The sequence below is a fragment of the Dysidea avara genome, chromosome 12, assembly GCF_963678975.1.
Source record: "Dysidea avara chromosome 12, odDysAvar1.4, whole genome shotgun sequence".
Taxonomy (NCBI): Eukaryota; Metazoa; Porifera; class Demospongiae; order Dictyoceratida; family Dysideidae; genus Dysidea; species Dysidea avara.
In genome coordinates, this window is record NC_089283.1 from 17,528,064 (window position 1) to 17,543,329 (window position 15,266).

Here is a 15,266-nt window from a genome sequence, read left to right on the forward strand (position 1 = left end):
CCCCTCTGCAATCAATCCAGTCACTATGAAAAATAGGATGATTACCATTATAAACATGATAGTCAACCACAGGGAAGCCCTACCACCTTTCCCTTTAAAGAAAAGAAATGGGACACAAAGGAGGGTGAAAGTAAGTCCATGATGCATGCACTGTATGTACTGCTATATGCCAAAAGGCACCTGTTGGGATTACGCAACATCTAGCAAAATCATGCCCATATTCTCAATGTTATCGAGTAATGGCATAATCAGACAGGTGGCAGATAATCATGATCAGATAGTATAAGTTCTGTTAAATAAAAAATTCAAAATTTCCAAAGCAGCTTATTTAAGCAATTTTGACCGCTCTGAAGAAGACACTTTTCAGCTTGATTTTACCTGACCAATACTACTAAAATGCCATGAAAATATTGTGAGGTTTTGGTCAATTCTTTTTGTGAGAAAACCTCCATGCATGATCCCTAATAATACAGTACTATCGCACTGTATGATGCCTGGGCTTCTATTGTGCTGCACATGTAGTCTCACTAGGCCAGCCTGTACTTTTCTTGTCAAACGAAAAATGCAGGCTGGCCTGCTGCACATGCAATAATTTATTTCTGAGAATATAATTTCATCATACTGGTGAGATAAAATTTAAAAAGTACCTTTGTGGCCACATGGTATTTTCATTAAGCCACAAACCAACAGCTTCATACTTGACTTTGTGTGGCCAATCACATGCACTAGTTGTTATTATACGGTGGTAATGTTCAGTTATAGTCATGTGACAACAAGTGTGGTAAGTGTGGTTATTGGTTAATCAGTGCAAGGACTGTGGCATACTTTGTTATCATTAGTTACTATTGCTACAGCAAGGAATTTTTCTATGCTATATTGTAGCTACATATATTATGTGAAACTGAAAAGCTGCCTGTCTGCTGACCATCTGTCTCCATTCGTTTGCTATCAATCACTTGTCTCAGAAGTTTCTGAATGTTTATAATGGAATTTTGTTCTAAACAAAATGCATGTTCATTGCCTAAAAGTAATGCTTTTCTAAGTAAGGTTTCTGGTGACTGTCATTCGTTGCCTGTGGCATACATTGAATATTAGAACTAACTTCAGTATTTGGCTAGTTCTATCCATTGATTGAATAGCTAGCATGTAAAGGTGACAGTGTGCAACCTGTACAATTATATATATTAGTGCTTTAGTACAGTAATAAAACTAAAAATACACAGTCTGAAATAAAATACAGTACAAACAAAATAGTCATGTACACAACATACCTTGATGTGTGAGTGCGTGTTGTGTAATATGTTCAAAATTTTGCACACTTGTTTGTTTACTGCATACACACATACTTAGAAACCAGCTTGAGATGATACAGAGTAGCACTTTTAGGTAATATTATGTTCCATTGGATGGTGGAGCACCACAACCATTAGGACAGGCACACACACTGTAAAGATTAAATGTGTGCCCATCACTAAGTGCTTTAAAGATTGGCTTATCTGTTTGGTTGCGATCACAAATCAAATTCACAGTTGATATAATATTCATTCCAACATATTGTATACTTAGTTGGTTGTTGTTGAAGACAAATCTTGAATAGACTGCCATACCTAAAGGAATAAGTGATTCTCCTTTTTCTTCACAAAGTGAGTTATTGTGACATTGAGGATTTGTCATGGGTGAACAAGGATTATATAGAAAGGTATCCATAGGACTTGCTTTATATTGCAGTGGGCTATTTGGATTGTCAAGAGAGTGAAGGCTAATCGTACCAGTTCCATCTGACATTTCACAGCTACACAAATCCTTAGCTTTACATTCTCTTAATGAAGATGTACATTTTCCAGGACAAGCACATCGAGTGTAGAGCAAAAAGGTATAGAATTGTTGAAACGTCTCTCCATTGAACACAAATCTTCCCTTTGTTTCAGATTCGTCACACACCAAAGCTACTAGTGATACTCTGCCATCAGTTGTGTTGTCTTTTGATTTATATAATGCAACCACAGTATGATTTTTATCCTCTCCATACGTAAACTCAACAGTGTCAAGATTTCCCAAGTCATATGATCGCATTCCATTACGAGTCTCACATATTCCAGTATTTGGACACCCATAGTCAGAGAAATTGAAACACGGGTTATAGGAGAAATTATACCAGAGATTGGTTTGTTCAGATTTTCCTTCAACTATAAATTCTGGTTCATGTTTACCACTAACAATTCCATGTAAATTAATCACACCAGATGGTTCTACACCAGTTAATCTACAAGAACACTGATCAATTTTGGTACAAACTGGCTGTCCCTCAGTATTTGATATATACGTTAGAACCAACATCAACAAAAGAACAGTAGCAAACTTCATCTAACAGATAGTAACAATAGGTACAGTATAAACCACAGCCATACACTTTAATTGTGTGCACACTGCATTACATCAACTGTATCAAGACACACGATAGTGTGTCGTGCGGCCCAAGAAGCCGGCGCGCCACACCGTGAGTATATTGACAGGAAGAAAGAAAACGTCATTTTCACACTTTTGTATCTCGGGGATGGCTTATCCGATTGAAACCAAATTTGCTGCAGAGTTGCCCGCCAGCTAGGGGAGTCTACATTCCAAATTAGAAGGAAATCACTCAAGCCATTTCCGAGATATGAGCGGCCAAAGTTTCGTTTTTTTTCTTCGTTTTTTTTTCTTCTTCTTCGTCTTTTCGCACACTTGCAAAAATTGCTATAAAACGCAAACGCGTGCTCCGATCGCCTTGAAATTTGGCACACAGAAAGGGAGTCCAAAGGCGCATCCTAGCATCAAATTTGGTGCAAATACGATGAATGGTTCAGGAGGTATGACCGATTATTCGCGTAAAACAAGATCGATTTGTTGTCACGCCTACAGGGTAAACCGCTTCATGGAATGAACTGAAAATTGCTATGTAGATGGAGTAACCATCGTAGGAGTACCTTTTGGTAGTTTGAAAGGAATCGAGATTAAGACCACGGAGATATGACACAAAACCCAACCTGTGTCACAATTACGCGATCGATTTTTAGTAATAAAAAAGTATTAGTTTTTACGCCTACTAGGCAAACCGCTAAGAGCAATGAGCTGAAAATCGGTGTATAGCTGGAATAATCTTCATAGAAAGTCCTTGCAGTAGTATAGAAGAATTGGATTACAAACCACTGAGTTATGATTCGAAAGCCAACTCTGTGTAGCAAATGCGAGATCGAGATCAAGACACACGGAAGTGTGTCGTGCGGCCCAAGTAGCTGGCGCGCCACACCGTGAGTATATTTACAGGAAGAAAGTAAACGCGATTTTCACACCTTTGTAGCTCCGTGATTCCTTATCCTATTAAAACTAAAGTTGCTACAGAAATGCCGGCGAGGTAGGGGAGTCCACATACCAAATTTGAAGAAAATCGCTCCAGCCATTTCCGAGATACGAGCGGCCAAAGTTTGGGTTTTTTTTCTTCGTTTTTTTCTTCTTCTACTTCTTCTTCTTTTCGCACACTTTGCAAAATCCACAATAAAACACGAATGCGTGCTTGGATCGGACTGAAATTTGGCACACTTAAAGGGCTCATTAAGGCGAATCTCAGTACCAAGTTTGGTAGGAATCCGATGAACATTCACGGAGTTATGATCGATTATCTGCGTAAAATAAGGTCGAAGGTCTGTCACGCCCACAGGGTAAACCGCTTGAAGGAATGAGCTGAAAATTGCTATGTAGATGGAGTAACTATCGTAGGAGTGCCTTTTTGTGGTTTAAAAGGAATCCAGTTAAAGGCCATCGAGATATGACACAAAACCCAACCTATGTCACAATTACGCGATCGACTTTTATGAATAAAAAAACTATTAGTTTTCACGCCTACCAGCCAAACCGCTTAGAACAGTGAGCTGAAAATCAGTGTGTAGCTGGAATAATTATCATAGAAAGTCCTTGCAGTAGTACAGAAGAATCGGATTACAAACCACTGAGTTATGATTCCAAAGCCAGCTACGTGTAACATATGCGAGATCGAGATACTCTAATAGAACAGTCACCCTAATAAAGCATTCAGCTACGTTTATAACTTACTCCATTATAGAATTTCTTTGGCATTGCAAGTTATTCTGTAGGGAGTTCAGCTACAAACAGTTAATCTTATAGACAATTCAGCTACAAGCAAGTCATCCTGTAGAGAGTTCAGCTACAAATATGTTGCTGTAGAGATTCAGAACATTATAAGTCACACTGAAGAGAATTCAACTATAAACAAGTCACCTTGTAGAGAGTCCAGCTACAACAAGTCACTCTGTAGAGAATTCAGCTACAAACAAGTCACTGCGTAAAGGGTTCAGCTACATAAAAAGCTACCTAGTAGAGAGTTCATCTAGATCAGCTACAAACAAGTTACTTTATGCAATGTTCAGCTACAAGTAAGTCACTCTGTAGAGAGTTCAGCTACAAACAAATCACTCTGTAGTACAAACAAGTCACCGTGGAGAGAGAGTTCAGCAACCAATCAAAAAACCACCATGTAAAAGAGTTCAGCTATACAAACAAGATATAACTCTATAGAGAGATCAGGTAGAAACTTAACAGATCACACAGTAGAGAGTTCAGCTAGAAACAAGTCATCCAGACTGAGTAGAGAGATCAACTAGAAAACATCACCTTGTAGAGAGTTCAAATCACCCTGCAGATAGTTCAGCTACAAACAAATCATCCTATAGAGAGATCAGCTAGAAGAAGTCACCTTGTAAAGAGTTTAGCTACAAAGAAACTACCATGTAGAGAATTCAGATATGAACAGATCATCCTGTCGAGAGTTCAGCTAGAAACAAGTCATCCTGTAGAGAGATCAACTAGAAGAAGATACCTTGTAGAGAGTTCAGCTACAAAGAAACAACCATGTAGAAAGTTCAACTGCAAACAAATCAAACTGTACAGAGTTCAGCTACAAACAAATCACCCTGTAGAGAGATCAGCTAGAAACAAGTCACCCTGTAGAGAAATCAACTAGAAGAAGTTACCTTGTAGAGAGTTCAGCTGCAAACAAACCATCATGTAGAGACTTCAGCTGCAAAAAAATCACCCTGTAGAGAGTTCAGCTACGAAAGGATCACCCTGTAGAGAGTTCAGCTAGAAACAAGTCATCCTGTAGAGAGATCAGCTAGAAGAAGCTACCTTGTAGAGAGTTCAGCTACAAAGAAACCACCATGTAGAGAGTTCAGCTGCAAACAAATCGAATTGTAGAGAGTTTAGCTACCAACAAATCACCATGTAAAGAGTTCAGCTAGAAACAAGTTATCCCTTAAAGAGATAAGCTAGAAGAGGTTACCTTGTAGAGTGTTCAGTTATGAACAAACCATCATGTAGAAAGTTCAGCTGCAAACGAATCACCCTGCAGAGAGTTCAGCTACGAGAAGATCACCCTATAGAGAGTTCAGCTAGAAGAAGTCACTTTGTAGAGAATTCAGCTGCAAAGAAACCACCATGTAGATAGTTCAGCTGTAAACAAATCATGCTGTAGAGAGTTCAGCTACGAACAGATCACCCGGTAGAGTTCAGCTAGAAACAAGTCACCCTGCAGAGAGTTCAGCTAGAAACAAGTCACCCTGCAGAGAGATCAGCTAGAAACAAGTCATCCTGTAGAGAGACCAGCTAGAACAAGTCACTTTGTATGTAGAAAGTTCAGCTACAAAAAAAAATCACCCTGTAGAGAGGTCAGCTACAAACAAATCACCCTGTATAGAGATCAGCTAGAAGAAGTTACCTTGTAGAGAGTTCAGCTACAAAGAAACCATCATGTAGAGAGTTCAGCTGCAAACAAATCACCTGTAGAGAGTTCAGCTACAAACAAATCACCCTCTAGAAAGATCAGCTAAAAGAAGTCACCCTGTAGAGAGTTCAGTTACAAAGAAACCACCATGTAGAGAGTTCAGCTACAAACTGGTGACCTTGTAGAGACATCAGTTACCTTGTAGAGAATTCAGCTACAAAGAAACCATCATGTAGAGAGTTCAGCTGCAAACAAATCACCTGTAGAGAGTTCAGCTACAAGCAAATCTCCCTGTAGAAAGGTCAGCTAGAAGAAGTCACCTTGTAGAGAGTTCAGCTACAAAGAACCATCATGTAGAGAGTTCAGCTGCAAACAAATCACTTGTATAGAGTTCAGCTACAAACAAATCTCGCTGTAGAGAGATCAGCTAGAAGAAATTTCCTTGTAGAGAGTTCAGCTACAAACAAATCACCCTGTAGAAAGATCAGCTAGAAGAAGTTACCATGTAGAGAGTTCAACTACAAAGAAACCATCATGTAGAGAGTTCAGTTGCAAACAAATCACCTGTACAGAGTTCAGCTACAAAAAAATCTCCCTGTAGAGAGATCAGCTAAAAGAAGTTACCTTGTGGAGAGATAAGCTACAAAGAAACCATCATGTAGAGAGTTAAGGTGCAAACAAATTACATGTAGAGAGTTCAGCTACAAACAAATCTCTCTGTAGAGAGATCAGCTAGAAGAAGTTACCTTGTAGAGAGTTCAGCTACAAAGCAACCATCATGCAAAGAGTTCAGCTGCAAACAAATCACCTGTAGAGAGTTCAGCTACAAACAAATCTCCCTGTAGAAAGGTCAGCTAGAAGAAGTCACCTTGTAGAGAGTTCAGCTACAAAGAACCATCATGTAGAGAGTTCAGCTGCAAACAAATCACCTGTATAGAGTTCAGCTACAAACAAATCTCCCTGTAGAGAGATCAGCTAGAAGAAGTTTCCTTGTAGAGAGTTCAGCTACAACAAATCACCCTGTAGAAAGATCAGCTAGAAGAAGTTACCTTGTGGAGAGTTCAGCTACAAAGAAACCATCATGTAGAGAGTTCAGCTGCAAACAAATCACCTGTAGAGAGTTCAGCTACAAACAAATCTCCCTGTAGAGAGATCAGCTAGAAGAAATTACCTTGTAGAGAGTTCAGTTACAAAGAAACCATCATGTAGAGAGTTCAGCTGCAAACAAATCACCTGTACAGAGTTCAGCTAGAAACAAATCTCCCTGTAGAGAGATCAGCTAGAAGAAGTTACCTTGTGGAGAGATCAGCTACAAAGAAACCATCATGTAGAGAGTTAAGGTGCAAACAAATCACCTGTAGAGAGTTCAGCTACAAACAAATCTCCCTGTAGAGAGATCAGCTAGAAGAAGTTACCTTGTGGAGAGATCAGCTACAAAGAAACCATCATGTAGAGAGTTAAGGTGCAAACAAATCACCTGTAGAGAGTTCAGCTACAAACAAATCTCTCTGTAGAGAGATCAGCTAGAAGAAGTTACCTTGTAGAGAGTTCAGCTACAAAGAAACCATCATGTAAAGAGTTCAGCTGCAAACAAATCACCTGTAGAGAGTTCAGCTACAAACAAATCTCCCTGTAGAGAGATCAGCTAGAAGAAGTTTCCTTGTAGAGAGTTCAGCTACAACAAATCACCCTGTAGAAAGATCAGCTAGAAGAAGTTACCTTGTGGAGAGTTCAGCTACAAAGAAACCATCATGTAGAGAGTTCAGCTGCAAACAAATCACCTGTAGAGAGTTCAGCTACAAACAAATCTCCCTGTAGAGAGATCAGCTAGAAGAAATTACCTTGTAGAGAGTTCAGTTACAAAGAAACCACCATGTAGAGAGTTCAGCTGCAAAGAAATCACCCTGTAGAAAATTCAGCCACAAACAAATTGCCCTGTAGAAAGATCAGTTAGAAGAAGTTACCTTGTAGAGAGTTCAGCTACAAAGGAACCATTCTGTAAAGAGCTCAGCTGCAAACAAATCACCTGCACAGAATTCAGCTACAAACAAACCACCCTGTAGAGAGATCAGCTAGAAGAAGTTACTTGTATATTGTTCAGCTACAAACTACAAACAATTCACCCTATAGAGAGAGCAGCAAGAAGAAGTCACTTTGTAGAGTATTCAGTTACAAAGAAACCACCATGGAGAGTTCTGTAATAACTATATGTATTATATATATAATTTGTACATTTACTGATAAAATCAGAAATATTTAAAGTACATCTGCTTCATCTTTTCTTCTTCCTGTGGAAAAGAAAAAAAGACAGGTTAAAAAGGTCCCAAAGCCGGCCTATGGTCGGATAGGCCGGCTTTGGGGTATACAAATACAAAAAGAAGTGAAATCTAATCCAAAACAGCCAGCTGTAAAAAAAGTGTGCGGCCCTCAAAAAGGCTATGGTGAAAAAAGATGTGAAATCCAAGGTGGCGGCCAAGAAATGGCTGTGATGGTAGGTTAATGGTAAAAATTTTAATAACGGCAATTTAGATGAATTTTTTGCCAAGACCAAGCGGCACAAAAATTCACCTGAATTGTTGTTATTAAAATTTTTACCATTAACCTACCATCACAGCCATTTCTTGGCCGCCACCTTGGATTTCACATCTTTTTTCACCATAGCCTTTTTGAGGGCCGCACACTTTTTTTACAGCTGGCTGTTTTGGATTAGATACTCTAATAGAACAGTCACCCTAATAGAGCATTCAGCTAATATATTTACTCCATTATAGAATTCTATTACATTACAAGTTATTCTGTAGGGACTTCAGCTGCAAACAGTTAATCTTATAGACAGTTAAGCAAGAAGCAAGTCACCCTGTGGAGAATTAAGCTACAATTATATCACTGTAGAGATTCAGAACATTATACAAGTCACACTAAAGAGAGTTCAGCTATAAACAAGTCATGCACCCTGTAGAGAGTTCACCTACAATTAAATCACTCTCTAGAGAATTCAGCTACACACAAATCACTGTGCAGAGAGTTCAGCTACAAACAAATTATCCTGTAGAGAGATCAGCTACAAACAAAACACTTTGCAGAGAGTTCAGCTACAAACAAATCAATCTTTAGAGTGATCAGCAACAAACAAATCAACTTGTAGAGAGATCAGCTAGAAACAAATCAACCTGCAGAGAGATCAGCTACAAACAAATCAGCTTGTAGAGAGATCAGTTACACACAAATCAACCTGTAGAGAGATAAGCTAGAAAAAAATCACCCTGTAGAGAGTTCAGCTAAAACAAATCAACCTGCAGAGAGATCAGCTACAAACATATCACCTTATAGACAGTTCAGCTACAAACAAATTACCCTGTAGAGAGATCGACTACAAACAAATCAACTTGCAGAGAGATCAGCTACACACAAATCAACTTGTAGAAAGATCAACTAGAAACAAATCACCTTGTAGAGAGTTCAGCTACAAACAAATCAATGTGCAGAGAGATCAACTACAAACAAATCACCCTGTAGAGAGATCATCTAGGAACTAGACACAATGTAAGGATTTCAGCTACAAGCAAATCACCCTTTAGAGAGTTCAGCTACAAACAAATCAACCTGCAGAGAGATCAAATCACCTTATAGAGAGTTCAGCTACAAACAAATTGCCCTGTAGAGAGATCAGTTACAAACAAATCAACCTGCAGAGAGATCAGCTACACACAAATCAACTTGTAGAGAGATCAGCTACAAACAAATCACACTGTGGAGATCAGCTAGAAACTAGACACAATTTAAGAAGTTCAGCTACAAGCAAATCACCCTGTAGAGATTTCAGCTGCAAACAAATCACCCTGTAGAGAGATCAGGTAGAAACTAGACACCATGTAGAGAGTTCAGCTACAAAGAAACCATCATGTAGAGAGTTCAGCCTCAAACAAATTACCGTGTAGAGAATTCAACAACAAGCAAATCGCCCTGTAGAGGGATCAGCTAGAAGAAGTTACCTTGTAGAAAGTTCAGCTACAAAGAAACCATCATGTAGAGAGTTCAGCTACAAAGAAAGCACCATGTAGAGAGTTTAGCTGCAAACAAATCACGCTGTAGAGAGATCAGCTAGAAGAGGTCACCTTGGAGAGAGTTCAGCTACAAAGAAATCACCACCTAAAGAGTTCAGCTACAAAGAAATCACCCTGTAGAGAGTTCAGCTAGAAGAAGTCACCTTGTAGAGAGTTCAGCTACAAAGAAACCGTCATGTAGAGAGTTCAGCTACAAAGAAAGCACCATGTAGAGAGTTTAGCTGCAAACAAATCACCTGTAGAGAGTTCAGCTAGAAACAAATCACCCTGTAGAGAGATCAGCTAGAAGAGGTCACCTTGTAGAGAGTTCAGCTACAAAGAAACCATCATTTGGAGAGTTCAGCTACAAAGAAATCACCCTGTAGAGAGTTCAGCTAGAAGAAGTCACCTTGTAGAGAGTTCAGTTACAAAGAAACCATCATGTAGAGGGTTCAGTTACAAAGAAACCACCATGGATGTAGAGAGTTTAGTTGCAAACAAATTACCTGTAGAGAGTTCAGCTAGAAACAAATCACCCTGTAGAGAAATCAGCTAGAAGAGGTCACCTTGTAGAGAGTTCAGCTACAAAGAAACCATCATGTGGAGAGTTCAGCTACAAACAAATCACCCTGTAGAGAGTTCAGCTAGAAGAAGTCACCTTGTAGAGAGTTCAGCTACAAAGAAACCATCATGTAGAGAGTTCAGCTACAAAGAAACCACCATGGATGTAGAAAGTTTAGCTGCAAACAAATCACCTGTAGAGAGTTCAGCTAGAAACAAATCACCCTGTAGAGAAATCAGCTAGAAGAATTTATCTTGTAGAGAGTTCAGCTACAAAGAAACCATCCTGTATATAGTTCAGCTATATTTTAAGTCACCCAGTAGAGAGATCAGCTGCTAAAAAATATCCTGTGGGGAATAATGGGCATGTAATAAATATATGTATATAATTTGTATAATTACTAATAAAATCAAAAAAATTGAAGTATGAAAAAATCTTCTATAAGTTCTTTCTTCTTCCTGTGGTAAATAAAAAAAACACATGGGTTAAAAAAGCCCCAAAGCCAGCCATAGGCTGGCTTTGCAGTATACAAATACAAAAAGAAGTGATATCTAATCAAAAACAGCCAAGCTGTAAAAAAGGTGCGGCCCCCAAAAAGGCCATGGTGAAAAAAGATGTGAAATCCAAGGTGGCGGCCAAGAAATGGTTGTGATGGTAGGTTAATGGTTAAACTTTTAATAACGACAATTCAGGTGAATTTTGTGCCACTTGGTCTTGGCATCAAATTCACCTGAATTGTCGTTATTAAAATTTTTACCATTAACCTACCATCACAGCCATTTCTTGGCCGCCACCTTGGATTTCACATCTTTTTTCACCATGGCCTTTTTGGGGGTAGCACCTTTTTTACAGCTTGGCTGTTTTTGATTAGATTGTATATAGCCCACATGCATTGCACATATACAGATATGAATCATATGTGCTTAAAGAAATAGTGGTGATCTAAATGGACTGAAGTAATTTCATACACTGACCATGCACGATCTCCCTAGCTGTATAGGTAGCATAGGACTGTTCATTTCATATAAATCTATTACAATTGATGTGAAAATGTTGTTCAGCTATCCAACTATGCTCTTCATACATATGTGATTAGCTGAATAAGCCACTAATTTACACATTGAAAAATGAAGTAAATGGGAAAAACATGCACTTCATACTACTGAAAATTTTATGCATGCACGTTTTAAGTACTTCAACACTTAGGAAATAACGTGTTATTCAAAAAACCTATCGGTGTTATCAAACAATTGTGCCTGTCTGCTCATAAAGAGTAAAAATAATCATTTGTTTTGTTCTAATACATTAAATGGCATGTTATGCTGTAGCAGAAAGCAAAGTAATTATCATCATTCTTGCTGGTTAACATAGCAGATTAACCAATTGATGGTGAACACAGTGAGCCAAACTTTAGAGACCATTGTATTTATGAGTAAGTTAAGCACTTTCAACTGGTACTGTATAATGCAATTTGATTTCCTGTCATTTCTACTGTCAACTCCTGTAGGATTGTTGAATTTAACTGAAATTGTGACAGTTCATTTCATAGTTCAGCATATACAGCAAGAAGAGATGAAAATAAATTAGAGAAATGTACAGGTTTTGTTCAGTTGACCACATATAAGCTGATGGCATAACTGTATTACTGTGCATAATTGGGGGTATGGTGACTTTTAATTTTTGAAAATTATTTTTACACTAGTAGTGATACGTTGTTATTGTGATATTTATATAGGTGACTGTTATATTAGAGTGACTAACTGTTCTATTGATCATGAGTATCTTGATCTTTAGTAGGCTTGCGTCGATTATGCCGACATAATTTTTGGCATAATAGGAGATGAAAAGCATACACAGAAAAGTTCTATGTGTTGTTTTAACATGCTATTAAGTGTTATTCTCATGTCTCTAATTTCAGCACACTAAAAGTGTGTTAAACATCATAGTGTGTCATATTAACATATGTGTTGCCCTACAAGCGTGCTAAATATTTTACTGTGTAGATCTTTTACAGTGTAAGTTTGCTGCTATTCTAACTGTTTCACACTGTTGAAGTCAGTCAAGTAACACACTGATGATTTAAAGGAAGGTATAATATGTGACCGGATTTGCGAAAAGGTACCTTTTTCACACACAAAATTTGACCCATTTTTTGATCTTTGAAGCTTCATAACTTTTTAGTCATTCCATAAAATTACCTGACCTTTTCCATGAGTGCAGCTAAATTATCTGGCTACATTTTGAAACCAAGAGCATGTTGATCAGTATATGCAGTCAAAAGGTACATTGCTTTGTTTGCTCAAATGTAAAATGTGTGGAAAAGGTACCTTTTTGCAAATCCGGTCACATATGTACATGTATAACACACAATACCGCAGACACACCATACCATTATACTGTACATATGCATAATAAAAGTATATAACAAATAGTGAATTACTGTCAGTCGAAAATGGCGTTCACAAGAGAACTATACTTCATGTTGTTTTTTACTTTCGTGTCGGATCTCTCCAGCAGGATATGTTCAATAAATTGTAGAATGTTTTTTTGGATACAAGGCAGATGGATAGTCAATGTTGAACACATAGTAAGTAGCAATCAGTGCTGCCAAACACTGTGCCATAGAAAACTGTGCTATGTCAAATATAATTTCTTTTTCTGCAATAATACAGGCTTGACTCTTCTTTGTCAACTTGAAAATGGCCACCCTTGGTTCTGCAAAGTACTGCTCCGACAAAACTGAGCGAATCAGAGATCCAGCCTAAAGGTGGAAAATTATGAATATTATTAACTTGGAGCATCAAAGTTAATGGTGGCATAATGGAGCATAATTCAGAGCATAATGGGAAAATTTCCACCACCATAAGTATAACTTCAGCTATATAACAGTCACAAAGTCAAGGGCTAACCTGTTTTGGATGGTGAAATGATTCGTGACAACGAGTAGAAAATACACTAGTCTTACTACATGTAGCCTACATTAGGGTCCGCAATGCGAAAAATCGATATCCTTCAATCAACTACTTAACTATTGTCATGTGTTAGACTAAGTGTAACTTGAATAACACCATCGTGGCAGCCAAGTTTGTCACTTTCTTCTGATAGAAAACGATACAAATGTCTTAAAATCACGTGATTTTTCGTTGCAGCAATTCGTAGGGTTCCTCGTATTCCACGATATTCACTCTCAACATTGTTCAAGTAGTCTATCATTAACTCGAAGTATTGGTGGTTTGATTTTATTGGTCAATTTCTGGTGGCAGCACGATCTGTGCAGCTTTTTGGCGACAGACAAAATGTTTCTTGCTCTGGAGCACAGGACAAGCAGAGCAGCAACTGCGCCGTGGGTCAGCAATGACCAGTACTAGGTAAAGTACCTGCACGTGGAGTATGGTTATAATTGAAGCTTGCTGGCCATCTGGCTGAGCCATCTATATGTTGAAATTGATCTTGAAACATTTAAACAATCAACTACTCCTACTCAGGGCCGCCCAGAGAAATTAAGGGGCCCAGGGCAAAGAGTTAAAGTGGGGCCCTTGACCCAAGTTGTAAGGTGAAGACCAAAAAAAAAAAAAAAAAAAAAAAAAAAAGGTCGCAACCTGCTGGCAATGACAATAACTACCCATCACCAACCATATCTCCTTATCTATAAGCTTGCTACACTGCTCCTACTGTGACTGCTCTATTAGAGTATTTAGATCTGACTGCTCTATTAGAGTATATCGATCTTTTAAACAGGTATTCAGGGGGCCCTTCATGGGGCCTCCTGGGGCCCGGGGCAAAATGCCGCAGTTGCCCCCCCTGTGGGCGGCCCTGCTCCTACTTTATAACTGTAACTTAGCACTTATTGTATTTATTGTAACTTAGCACTCACTATAATTTAGTACTCATTGTAATTCTAGCACTTATTGTAACTTACCACTTACTGTAATTTAGCACTAGTTGTAACCTAGCACCTATTGTAACTTAGCACTTATTGTACCTTAGTACTAATCATTATTGTAACTTAAATTATAGGCACTTATGTTATTGTAACTTAAACTAGGCACTTATGTGTACGTACCTTGTACATTAGCGTAAAAACCCTGTTGGGTGTTTGCTAATCAATAAATAAATTTAAAAAAATAAGAAATTCGGCCAAAATGACGCAATTTTTGCAAACAAATACCAGAATGGTTGATACATCAGTGAGACAGTCTCCAACAGCAAAGATACGAAGCTTATAAACACCTAACAATACGGCTATCTCGCCCAGTAAACGCACAGAGCAATCCAATGCATGAAATAGGCACTCGATCACGTGATCGAAATTCAAATCGCGGAAATACACATGAAATCGCTTTCATTTCTGAATAGGAACCATGCAGTGTGCTCCTTCTGTAAATATTTACGTTAATTGTTCACTCAGGCGTGGTCTGGGCCAGTGCAGGCACCAGGGGCGTAGGGAGGGGGGGTTCCGGAACCCCCCCTGTAAAATTTAGACTTCTGCAAGCAGGATCCTAACACACCATTTTTATATATTTATATATATTTATGATTGTAAAACTCACAAATTTGAGTATAAAAACAATGTCTTTAGATTATTAATTACTGTTTTTCATTGAATGTGTCAGTGTTGATTGAAGAATACTATCAAAATCATTTAGGGAAAAAATATCATTGATTGGTAGTTGATTCCATAGGGTAATTGATCTTGGGTAAAAACTAAATTTGTATGCATCAACAGTAGCAGATGGTTTGATAAATTTATCCTGGTTTCCTCGTAAACATCTTTTAGAATGTACAATATAACTGGGGATAGGAAGCTCTACTAGGTGATTGACAATCTTGTAGAACATCAAGAGACGAAGCCTTGTATGATGGTACACTATGGATTTTAACTTTAGTG